Genomic DNA, 14,144 nt, shown 5'->3' with positions numbered 1-14,144 from the left:
AGACTTCACGCGAACCCCAGTTATACAAGTACCCCACTCACCCAAGGCCTATCGCGTGTGAAACTTCACCCGAACCCCAGAAATACACGGTCCCCACTCGCACAGGGCCAATCGCGTGTGAAACTTCACGCGAACCCCAGAAATACACGTACCTGGATCCAATTGCATGTGAGACTTCACGCGAACCCCAGGTATACATGAACCCCACTCGCCCAAGGCCTATCGTGTGTGAAACTTCCCGCACACCCCCGAAATACACACACACGCTATTTTTCACACAGCGGGTGTCCGTGTTTGTCGCGTACCCCTTTGCACGTCATTTGTCCTAGAGGGACACAGTATGGGACATTCATCATAGCTGTATGTACGTGCTTTTTTTAGCGCACATTTTTTTCATGCGCAGGGACGCTACCTCCTGCCTTCGTGTGGCGGATGTGTTTAGGCCTGTGCCTGTCTTTGCCCGTGCGCTGGTTTGCCCTATTCGATTCCATGAATACGTGTTGTAGGCGAGCGTGTGGGCGTTCCGCTCACTTGCCTCCTGTACTTCCCCTGTGACGCCCACATTTTCACGCGTTGTTCCCCATTCCGCGTGTCATGCCCCATGTTACGCCTACTTTTGTTGGGTGCGCCGCGCTATGTGTTCTTTCGCTGTGCGCTTAGCACACGCTGTTTGAAGGCGTGTGTGCCAGCGTGCGTCGAACAGGATTTCAGCACACATCCATGGATTCCCACGCGTACGGAGTTCCATGAATCGCTGTGCACGGGTTTCGCTGCAATTTTCGCACTGGCACTGCGATTCGCACGCTTTCGCACGCTTGTGCTGAAAATTTCAGCGCACATTAATTCCATGAATCGGCCTGTCTATCTCCAACACAGCTGGTTTGGAGAAAAAATTACAATGATCTTTAAACTGTAAAGTAATGCTTAAACGTATACTTGACGTGGAGCAAGGACTAGTTAATAGAGCACTTGGTACAGTTGTTGACTTTCAAACATACCTACGTGACAACAACATTCAGTTTGTCAATATTCTCTTTGACAAACTATCAGAAGTAAAAAGGATAGGACGCTCAACTGCCCGATTATTTCTTTTCAAAGACATGTATGTATGCAGAGAACAATTTTCTCTAACTCTCGCATATGCAGTCACCATTCACAAATCACAAGGTCTTACCCTAGATAAAGCATTGATAGATATTGGGAACACAGTCTTTAAAGAATGCATGAGCTACATAGCACTATCACGATTACGTACACTTGACGGTCTATTTCTAATGAACTTTCATGCAAGTAAAGTAAACGCTGATATTCCTTGCATTTTAAAATACAATAGACTACGTTCAATATACACCCCCCATCTAAAAACCTATCCTGTTCCACAAAAAGAAAAACGTTGTAAAAGAAAACTACTTCAAACAGAAATGCAACAGGATCTCACTGGAAATCCTCCAAAGAGAGAAAAAGAAGGTAACACTGCATCAATTACTACAACCAAAGAAGAATCTACTACTCAAAGTAATTCAGATACTTCTTCAAAGAAGCAACACTAAACTCTGAAGAAATGACTTTGACAAATTGTCAAATATAAGTGGTGTAAATTGCTATGCAAATGTAGCAATAAATATTCTATTTCAATTGCCACCAATTGTTGACAACATTTTCTTACACAATACAGACCAATTGTGTTTGCAAATGTTAGTCATTCATAGAATAGCAACCAGCAATCCTGACAACACGTGTTCATGGAATAAGACAATAATTGCACTACTGTGCTGGAATGGTCAAATTCACTATAAACTCACAAGAAGATCCACAAGATTTTCTAATGCACTTACTACAAGTACTAGAAAACAAAAACATACCTATAAATGATATCTTCCAGATTTAATACATGTGGAAACATACATGCACTCTGTGCAACAATATGGCACAGGAACACATTTCTAATGAATGCTTTGTGTATGTATCCATACCTAACTGTGAATCCGTTCCATTTCAGCAACTTGTACAAAATGCAAACCATGGCAGATTATGTAGTACCTGCAATTCAGATAATCGCTCCACCATAGAAATACAAACACATAGTAAATACATAATATAATGCTTCTACGTTACAATGCAGATGGTACCAAAAACAACTGCAAACTGACTCTCTTCACACATGGTCCAGTAGCACTTGGTAAGAAAACCTTCACAACAATTGGTACAATCTACCACGCAGGAGCCACAACCAATGCAGGTCACTACACTGCTAATATAAAAAAAGGATTTTTGTGGATGGCTTAAAGGTAATGATAGTACCATTACTCTAAAGCAGAGATTACCAGCAAATCTTATAAACGCTTAATCTTCTTATAATAAGTAATCTGTACATAAACATTAACAAAACTTAAATTAGAAAACTATAAACAGTTAGAATATGCCAACAGGTATCTAACTGCCCCAAGATTTTGCAACAACCAAACAAAACAATCTATACCACTAAATTATAACAAGAAATAAACAGTTATAATACGCCAACTTGTATCTAACTGCCCCAAGAATCTGCATCAACCCAACAGATAGATTACAACTTGAGAATATAAATAAAAAATGATAACCAGTTACAATTCAACAACAGTTATCAATCTGCAACAAACCAACAGATAGAACATTAGCCAGAAACAACAAGTAAACACTGAAAACAAAGAAAGAAATGTACTGTACCATAACAAAAAAGTTTTTTTTTTGTTTGTTTTATCCAACATGGATGTTTTTTCCCACAGACTCAATGATTTAAGCAACAAACACATAAACTGAGCAAATTGCACAGTACGCTGGTTTGTAAACTACTAAATATGAGGGTTGAAATAAAGCAGAAATGTCTATTATGCAATGTAATAAGTTTTTATAAACCATGTACACTAACATGATCTTTTATTTTAACACAGAAATTGAAAAAGAATATCTGTTCCGGTTACCCAAGTCATGAAAAAATATATGACATTCACATGTCATCTTTGATATCCTGGGTGTTAGTCTTAGCAGTGCACGGTGGTGGCGTAAGTTATGGTTGCTTAGCTGACATAAAACAAAGGGGCTAAACATGTGATGGCGTCAGTGTGGCAGCAATGACATGTGTGATGGCATCTTTCATGTCCGTGGTTGTAGTGGTAACAGTGGAGAGTGCTGATGTGAAAAACGGGTGCTTAGCCTACCAAAACTGCTGAATTTCAGGGGTTTTAGCAAAGTTTTTGTACTGAATGGCATAGGTTTTTAATAGGGCAACTTAACCATAACGTCCCTTTCACACAGTTTTTTTGTAGTGAATATTTATATATATGCAATATGGATTTAATGAAAAAAAAACATTCCACATATTTTATACAACACACACGTTTTCTGCTTCTCACTCTTCTTTTTTCATTTCGTCTGTCAATCTAGACGTTTAGCCCTACAATTCTACTTGCCACACCTTCATTTTTATGTATGTATTTATTTGCATTTTTAAAAAGCTGACACAGCCAGGGGGCATCGAGGCACTCTTACAGAATTTTTGTTGTTGTTGTTGTCTTAGTTGCATATTTATAACACGCTTAAATACCCAGAGCTTTCTAAGCATGGACCGAACTTGTGTTGCTTTATGTCGTCTTGCTTCCAAAGTGAGCACGTTGCCACTGAGTTAACACTCCTCTGACATCTGCTGCCTTCTTGAGGAACTTGACCTTGATATCCTCAGTCTCACTGAGACATGAGACATGGTTCACGGCCAGCTCTGTCACAAGCTTTGACACTCTCCTCCCTGACGGCTACAAGATCCTCTCCGCAACCAAGTACAACTGCTCCGAAGGGGGTGTAGCCCTGATCTTCCCTGAGTGGATTCCTGCCTCTGTCATTCCTACGCAGGCCTACTCCTCCTTCGAATGCCTCGTCTGTAGGCTCTCTCTCTCTCCTAGCCACTTCCTTATTGTGGCTACTATCTATTGGCCAGCTGGTCAGATCTCCTCCTTCCTCTCTGATTGGGCGGACCTCTCCTCTTCCCAGCTGGCCTCGACCACTCAACTCCTCCTTCTGGGAGACTTCAACATCCACCTGGATGCTTACTGTCCTTCCTCAGGACTCTTTCGCAACCTCTGCGACTCTCTCTCACTCTCTGTTCTCCACTCTGGCCCGACTCACTCTGCAGGCAATACTCTGGATGTTCTGATCTCCTCAGACCTTCCCCATCTATCCCTCTCGCCACTCCTCTCTCCTGGAGTGATCACTTTCTCCTTTCCTCCCAGCTCACCCTCTCTACCCATCAGGCCAAGCTTACTTTATCACTGCCTCCCACCTTCTCAGTCATTCAACTCATGAAGTGCGTGTCTGTTGAGGCTTTCACCACCACTTTCTCACCTCCCCCTCCTCCTTTGGCTGACTCACACCCGGACACAGCCCTTTCCATGCTCCATTCTCTTATATCTGACACTCTCGATGTTCTTGCCCCTGTCATGAGGATCCATCTGAAGCCCAAGGCCAAGTGCAACTCCTGGTACGACACAGACCTTGTCACGCTTAAACGAAAGTGCAGGGTAGTGGAGAGGAAATGGCGTGCTTCATGCACATCCTCTGACAAACTGGCCTGCCACCTGTTCCAAAGGCAATACCGGCTTTGTGTCCACACTAAGAAGAGAGCCCACATCCAAGCTTGCGTCTCTTGCGCATCCAACAACTCGGCTGAACTCTTTAAAATCTGCAAGGAACTGGCCAATCCTGCCACAGTCTCTACCTCTCTTGTCCCTTCGCAGGCCCTCTGCACGCCACTGGCTTCTCATTTTATCTCTAAAACTCAGAACATCCTGTCCTCTCTCTCCTCCTCTCCCCTTCCTTCCTCTACTCCCTGCTCTTCCTCTGCCCCTTCTTCGGCATCCTCTCCTACCCCCTTCTCAGCATTTCCCCTGTTCTCCCCAGATGAGGTCTCTAGACAAGTCCAATCTATGAAAGTCTCGTGAAAGCAGGTGCACCCCTGTTCCTCCAAAACTATCAAGGACCACATTGACTCCCTGGCCCCTGCCCTGGCTGACTTCTGCAACCACTCTTTCACCACTGGAGTCTTCCCTTCCCCTCTGAAGCACTCCTTTGTGTACCTCCTTCTTAAGAAACCCTCTGCCGACCCATCCTGTCTGGCTAACTATCGCCCAATCTCCATTACTCCTTTCATGGGCAAATGGGCAAACTCTTGGAAAAGCTGGCCATCTCCCAGCTCAATCTTCATACTGAATCTGGTGGTTGTCTCCATGATCATCAGTCTGGCTTCAGAGCTGCCAGGAGCATGGAAACTGCTCTCCTGAACATCCGTGAAGACTTGCTCTCCAACCTTCATTCCAACACCCCTTCTGTCCTCATCTTACTTGATCTCTCTTCTGCCTTTGACACGGTCAACCATGCCATCCTGCTCAACCGTCTCCCTGATAAACTGGGGATCACCGGTCAGGCCCCGACGTGGCTGACTCCTTTTCTCTCTGATCGACCCTCCCAGGTTCAACTTGGGTCCTTCCTCTCTTCGATCTCTATCTCTACCTGTGGTGTTCCCAGGGGTCGAACCTCTCTCCCTGCCTGTTCAACCAGTACCTGGCACTTCTTGCCTACTGCATTGCCGTGCTCTGCTCCAACTTCCAGTGCTATGCGGATGACACTCAGCTCATTTTCAGGCTACCCTCAGCCACCTATTTTTACTCTCTCATTTCTGACTGTCTGTCCGCCATCCAAGAGTGGTGTGCTGCAAATGATCTCTGCCTTAATGCCAGTAAGACCGATATTCTCCTCATCAGCTCACCCACACCCTCCTTTCCTGTCACTCTCTGGCCGGCCTCTCTCGGCCCTCTTCCCTCAGCCCTCTTCCACCTCCCACCTGTGAGGCAAAAAACCTTGGGGTCATCTTCGACTCCACACTCTCCTTCCCTCCCACATCTCTGACATCTCTAAGAAGTCAGACTACCAGCTGCACCTCCTTAGAGGTATTCTTCCTTTCCTCTCCTTCCCCCAGAAGCTCACTGGCTCCAGAGCCCTGGTTCTCTCTAGGCTGGACTATTGCAACAGCCTTTTTCTAAATCTGCCTGCTTCCACCCTCCGCCCTCTGCAACTCATCCAGAACAGGACTGCGAGACTTGTCCTTGGCCTCAAGCCCAGGGATTGTATCTCTCTAGGACTGAAATCTCTGAACTGGCTCCCAGTGGCTGCAAGGATTACGTTCAAACCCTTTGCATTGTCCACAAGGCCTTCTGGGGCCTGGGGCCTCAATACCTTCAACTCTCTCTTCTTAAATATCTTCCTTCTTGAGTTCTTCGCTCTTCCGCCTCAGGGTCAGTCGTTTCTCCCAGCAACAAGTCAGTGGTAGATCTCTTTCTTCAGCTGGTGCCTCCCTCTGGAACAGCCTTCCTCCCTTCCTGAAACTTGAGGAGAACCATCTTCACGACCGGATTCCCTCCCCAGCCAGTTGCACACCTGCATTGCCATCCTTGCAACCCGCACTTTGGAACTGTTTTCTGTGTCCCTACGGTCCCTTACCAGCACTTGGCACTTGATGCCTGCACTTAGCCTTTACCCCTGCACTTGCCAGCTGCTGGCAGTAATTTTGTTATTGTTATTTATTCTATTATCCATTATACTGCACTTTCCCCTTCCCCCTTCCCCCTTCCTATGCACTTGCACGATCTGAATGACATCTGGCCTAGTAGGATTGTTGTCTGTCTTCCCTCTGTTCGCCAGCCCTTGCCTCGTCGCACCTTGAAACACGCGTTATAAATGCCATATCATATCATACCATATCATATAAACAGCACAATGATCAGAGTGGTTTGAGATAAATGTTAACCCACTAACTTTTCTCTATCAAAGATATAGATGTTTTATTTTATCCAATTCATGCATCAAACGTTAGTGGTTAAAAAAACATCCATAAAAGACAATTTACAATACAGTATTCACACAGGAGTTAAAGTGTGTTAGATTACATGTGCATTCAATTATAGTTTTGGTCATGTTCATCCACAAAGTGAAGCCCCTACTGCTTGATAGGGGGGATTGAAACCAAGATTGAACTCAAGAGGTTTTTCAGAAAAGCTACACTAAAATATATCTTCAAAGTTTACCTACCGAAATAACAATCAGAGGTTGGGGCAGTAGATTTTCATCCACCAGTAGAAAACGAACCGGCCTTAAGTTCAAATCCAATTTCAATACCCTCATCATGCCATTCGAGCAAAATATGTCACATGGGAGAACATAGTCACAATACAAGTGCTCAAAACCATCAAATGTAAAAACATTTTATTGAGATAATATGAGCACCTGGCAGAGAGGAGCTCTGAATACACTGAGCAGAAATGAAAAGATCACTATAAAACCGGCAGACAAGGGTGGATATGATATGATATGGCATTTATAACGTGCCTACACAAGTGTTTCAAAGTGTGATAATTGTCATTCTGAACACTATCGACTATGATCAAGAAAGTTTATGCCTCTTATCCAATGCAACTGCATTTGAAAAGCTGACTTACAACCCCACAAAAATGCCACAGAAAGAAATTGTTAGCCTCACACAACATGCAGAATGGGAGTGATTGATATGCAGAGATGAAGCACAGTTTTTGAACAAGCTACATCTAAAAACTCCAGCTTTTGGCATTCTCCTTAAAGTTCATATAGACCCATCCACCCCCCAGGAAGACCCATTGTGTCAGCCATCGATTTACTCATAGAGCCACTGTCCCTTTAGTCAGACCATTTTAGATAACCTTTTGTGACCAAAAGGGCTATGTTTGTAAAAGACATGACAGACGCTATAAGAACGCTCAGTGATGTCAACTTAGAGGCTCCCACCATTCTGGGATCACTAGATGTTGAGGTCCTGTACACTCTATTCTACAAGCAGAATGCCTGTTAGCTTTGAGGGGATTCTGAGACCAAGGATCCTTGATCAAACTGGTACCGACCAACTTTATTCTCAAATGCATCAGGTTAGTTATGTCAGAGAACGTCTTCTTTTTCAAACACCAAATGTACAAACAGATCAAAGGTATAAACACGGAGTCCAATTTCGCCCCAGATTTTGCTAATCTACACATGGCACAATATGAAATTGACCACATCTATGCAGACACTAATCTGTTTAGATAACACATACACATCTAACGTTGACATATAGACGACTTGCTGCTGATATTGACTTGCAACCTGCACACCCTCCAATTTTAATTTTTTTAAATGGCTGAATATATGTGACATGCATATTAGATTCATAATTAAGTGGGACACCCAGTTCAATTGTATAGATTTGCACATGGTCATGAATTGAGAACTGAACAATATAGGAAGATAAAGGTTTTGCAAACATGCAGACAGCCTGCAGAATATACTTATGCAAAGAGGATGCCCAAAGAGAACAGAGAGACAGACCAAAAAAACAGCTGCCAACACACCAAGAGAGGTATGTTTGACACCTAAAATAAAAGAACCACTCAACAGATTGGTGTGCATGATGACCTTCAGTCCAATAAGCAATAAGTTCAAAAGTATCATGAACAAAAATTGGCACCTTATAAAAAAATGCCGGAACCCTATCTAGGAAACCGTTCTTTGCATTCATAAAACAGAACTTAAGGGAAAGGCTTATATGCATGTACCATCAGCCAATGATAGAACAGTAGAACAGTCCATAGAGAGAAGCTAGGGTCTACCACCGGTACAGGCCCACCACACATGTGGCCACTGTGCTGAATGCCAGTTCACAGAGATGAGATATGTCTTTGAACATAGTGCCATCAAATGGCACTTGAACACACACACCAACTGCAACAGAAAGGAGGTAATATACATCATAGTGTGCCCTGACAAACTGATATATGTTGGGAAAACTATACACCCCATAACACAGTGAATATCTGAGCACAGGTCCTGCATTCGGACCAAAGTAGTGGATAAACCATTAGTGGAGCATTACCAAAGAAAACAAAAACACATGGACATGGACATGGATTTAAGATGGCGGTGCAAAAAATGATTACGCCTAACTGGAGGGGAGGAGGGATGTGGACAAAACCCTGTGCAGACTAGGGCAATAGTGGATATATTGCTTAGATTCATGTAATGCAGTTAATAATATATTGGTCTAATAGAATAATGTGGTCACATAGTTTGTGAAGACCACCCAAGGTACTGTCTCTATGTACCAGTCAGATAGTAAACTTCAACCATTGAACTGTTTTGCATATGTGTACACTAATGTGAGTCAAGACATGTGATATACACAATATGTTTCAGTTTTTGAAGCAGCTGCTAATAATGCTGTTTAAATTGAGGTGTGCCTATAAATAACACACTGACTCAAACCAATTGGTCTAAATGGCTGCCACATAGCCACATATTAGACAAATGCCCCATCCCATTGTAATTATCAGCAATGGCCATTGGTATTGCATATAGTCTAAGGTAGAATGAGATTTCGTGTGGGATGCAGGGATCCACCGATAGTAAACAATATGTGACCCGTGTACCAAGAAAAAGCCAACTAGTACAAAGAGATTTATTGTGAGCACCTCTGCCATATATGTATCACACAAACAATACGGATTGAACTGTGATAATAAGGTACTAAACAATTTACTCTGAGCACCTCTGTCATACATGTGAGCACTCCTGTCATATTTGTATCACGCAAAAAATACTGACCGTACTGGGATACGAATTTACACTGCACCAGCGATGATGTAATTTTATACAACTATTCTGAAGAACGGTGACCCTCTGGGAATGACAACAGTACAGGGGGAGAAGTGTGGACCTTGGCTTAATAAGCCAGCAGTGAGGGCTGCACACCCTTTGTCTAGCGTGTCTTCTAGAATAACACTGATATAAAGTGTAGATGTAACATTAGCCAGTTTCATAAGCGAATAAGGATAACATCAAACTTTGGTTGAGACAAAACAAGACTGTTTTTTCATAAAGATGAGCACATTACAGCACCTATGTCAAAGTATTACCATGCCAATGCATTTCAGATGTATTGTCCATTGTCAGGGAAAATAGCGTTACATGTATTAGAGGAGGCCAAACGGACTGCAAACAAATGTATTGTGCAACATGCAACAGTGATTAGTGTGTGATAGTGACAGGTATGCATTACATGTACATATGGTTAATGCCACTGAATAAAGGGACCAACACATTTATCAGCATACAATAATCTAATTGGTGAGGTGCATGTGTCAGGAATGCCAGCAGTTTAAAGTGGAACCAAGAGAATAGGAAAAAAGGAGAAAAAAAAGGGGGGTAGAGAACGAGTTGGGCCTGTGATCATCGCATTAACCTAAATCTTCAAGTTAAACCATGCAATCTTTAAACTGTGTGGTAATATGACTAAAACGAAATGCAATCATGTAAATATTCATTTTTTTAAATTATTGTTTACGGTTTAACAAAAACCTTTACACATGAAACAGAGTAAACAGTTTTTTTTTAAAAGCAAGGTGAAATTTCATTCCAGCAATAGGTTAACACGTTAAAAGGTATTGTTACATCTGTATTTTCACATACAAAGAAAACTAATTCATGTTTATACTCTTAATAAAAGCCGATATCGCAATACCTTCCCAAGCATTCTTGAAATGTAGACATCTCCATCAAAGAGTTTCATTCTCTAACATGAATTCATATACCTGAAAGTTTGCCAAAGTTATCATTCTCCGCTGAGATAGGACTTTTCAAAAAAGGAGCAAATGCTTGTTACTTCCCTCCGGAGCATTACAGAATCTACATCCACTATTATTAGCAGAAATAAGCTTCCTCCTAAGTTGAATCTCCCTACTTGGGAGCAAATTCGAATGGAATCTCATCAATATGTCTGTAGATTCAGGGTGGAAACAAGGAAAAACATAGTGGAAAGCGACCCCCATGTTTTGTGCTTATGGGCCAGGTGGTTAATTGATGGATATGAATAAAGAGTTCAGTCGTAGAAATCCAGTCAGTGTCCATCAAAGTCCTCTTAACTTTAAATGGATTAGCCAAGATTGTTCCTACATCCAGAGATAATGCATCTAAGAGTGTTTCACAGTGTTTACAAAAAACAGTCAAAATGGGGGAGGAGGATACATTAGGGACATTCCTAAGTGCCTGGCCCATAACATCAGTGGTCGAAGTGGGCAGGAACAATTGGAAGCGGTGCGCCTATACTTTGTTTTAATTAGGTTTTACTGTTCCTCTACATTTATTTTAAAAGTAAACCATTCTAGAATGGTTTTGTTTTAAAATAAAAGTATAGGCAGTAGTAGAAACTTGCACTGCACTGAAAGTTACCTTAAACAGCAGGTGCATTTGTTTGGGGGCTTGTATTGTGCTTGGGAGGAGATGTTTTAATGGGGTTTGTGGGGAGCGGGGCAGGCCAGCAGGAAACATAATTCCACAACATCTTTTGATACTCTTCGAACACTGCATAACTTCCTATGCCATACAAGTGGATGGAGCAGACAGCTTTGCAAATAAAGTAGGCATTCACCATTCGATTCTGGCTCTCAAAGACCTTAAGCCCAGGTCGAATCTGATTGCTGCCAATAGGATTGCATTGGGAACCTTTAGTCTGCTTCTATGAGGTTCATAACTTTAAAAATAGTCTTCCCATAAAGTTCCCGGCCATAGATAAGCTTGGAAACAATGTTGGCCTCATAAAATACATGTACTGGTTATAGTGAAAAGCAACCATATTTACTGTCAAGCTTAGCGGCTTAATTCTGCAGCAATGTGGCTTTTTGGCACAGAATCTGATTTTTTTTAGGGTCAATTTGGATGCTGAAATGAAAGCCCAAATAGGTAAGACTTGAGCATGTCTTATTAGCTGTTTACCAATTGCCCATACAGGGCTACACTTTTTTTTAACCTCCTTTATTGAAGGCCAGAATCTTAGTTTTACTAGAGTTTATTAATAGCCCATTCTCTTTGGCATAGTTTGAGAAACTGTTCATTAATCTCTGGAGGCCAACCTTATATTCATCAAAAAGAAGAACATTGTCTGTGTAGGCCATCCAGGATATTTTACAGTGGCCCACTTTCGATATTATTAGGCCTGCATTCTCAAGCTGCTCAGATGCATCTGATATATACTGATGAAACAGCCACAGTGCTAATACACAGCCCTGTCTCAGGCCCACAAAGATACACATTCTCTCTGATAAATCTCTCTCATTATTGAGTCTAATCTGGACCCTAGATGTACATTTTCATCTAATCTGGCACTTTAGGTGCACATGGTGATCTGTAAGTCTCAAGATGCAGACTGTAACGTCTGACTTCAATAAATTGCACACTTCAAACAAGTGCATCCTTTAAACAGAGCACTCTAGGATTGGTAATGCGTGTCACACGCCACTGATGGTAACCACACTAAACATAAAAATAGAGCGACACAGGTCGAGCATAGTAAATATTGTGCCTCCAGGTTTGTTTATTTGTTTGTTTGTTTATTGATTTGAATTGTAAGCGATATTCAATCAACACTACAGCTAAGTCAATGCCTAGTCTGGGATGCTGAGAAAAACCCTTATTGATGTATTTTTATGTCCAGTTCAGTATTCTTGATGACAACCCTTGTATAACACCCCCCTCTTAGAATCCCCCTGACCCCACTGAGCCAAGAAGTAGGTTTGTTTTGCAAATTAAAAGGTTTATTTGAAAAAATAAACAATATACATATATATATCACACTTTATAATAAATTAATATCTGATAGTACACTTAGACATATGATGTTGATCAACAATGGGTAATCTGGCACTAGCACACTTCTTTACAATCAATGAGGAGATAGTATAGGATGGATAAAGTAGCAAAAATACGTTTATGATTTCAAGGGAAAAGCAATGAGGAATAAAATGCAGTAGAGAAATACTTGATATGATTTTAGCAAAAGATAAGATAATCACTTTTTCTCTGGCAATTCACCCCCCTCCCCTATGCAATGTAAGAAATGGAAGGAGATGGAAAGAGGTGCACACAGTTCTCAGGGATGCAATCAAATACAATACGAAATTCAGTTCCCCCCAGCAAGCTTAGAGGAAACAGGTAGGAGTTTGAAACACAGGCCCAAAATGCTTTTTAAATGTGATGGCAATGGATGGGAAAATGTGCCAACTGATTTTAATTCCCTCTAGAGATTCAGGGTGAGTGGGAGATGCGTGTTGGTATTAGTTCGGGCTCACTTTAGCAATGCACTATGAGTTATTACCAGGTTGCAAACGGATTTTAACAAAAGAAAGAATAGAGCTGCTATTTTGACAAGTGGAGAAATTGAGCCAAAATCGCAAATCGCGGTAAATTTCGCCAGTGCGTGAATCATGATTGCATCAAAAGTATAAGGAGTAGCAAGTCGGTTGTGTTGGAAAGCTTAGATTCTAAGCTTTCAGAGGAAAGTTAAATCTCGTTCCTAGCCCAAACGGTTCCAGAGATAAGGATGATTTAATAAAGGTAGATTTTCGGATTTAAAGTAAAACTCAAAATGACAGGTGACAGCTTGCAGGTGCAGAATTGACAGGTGACAGTTGTGCAGCTTTAAAAATGACAGATGACATGATTTCTAGGAGGCTGTTCTAATTAGGTTAAAATAGTTTGGATTAGATTATTTTAACTAAGAGATTGGTTCTGCACAGTTCTGCTAGGTACTCACAATATAAATTTGAACTAGGCCTCGTCACGGATCTGGTCAACACGTCCGGCTGCGTTTCTGTCTGCTCGGCGGGTCAATCAAGCACCTGTTCTGCTCACAGCGATTCGGGTCAGCTCTGCTCTGCTGGTCTAGCCTCTCTGGATTCAGCGGCCTCTGGTTCTGGATACTGCTCTGCTTTCCGGTCCGGATCAAGTGGATTCTGGATGTAACACTGCTTTCTGGGTACTGGCAAGAGTTCTTGGCAAAAGAATTCAGACAGCTCGCCCGGCTGTGGAATAGTTTGCAAATGATTAGAGGCCTGCTGACAAATACTTATGCTTGCAGTGGGCCTTCTTGGTTCAAAGTTCTGTAGTCTCTGTTTATCTTGGACATCTAAGTGTTGGATCTCTGGATGTGAAGTCGTCGGTCAGCATGCTCCGCAGCAAATGGAATTGAATGTCTCTACCTGTCCCAGCAGTCTCTTTTTATGTGT

This window comes from Ambystoma mexicanum, chromosome 6q (genome assembly GCF_040938575.1).
Source record: "Ambystoma mexicanum isolate Mex_15411 chromosome 6q, UKY_AmexF1_1, whole genome shotgun sequence".
NCBI classification, from domain to species: domain Eukaryota; kingdom Metazoa; phylum Chordata; class Amphibia; order Caudata; family Ambystomatidae; genus Ambystoma; species Ambystoma mexicanum.
Note: the sequence above shows the minus strand (reverse complement) of the source record.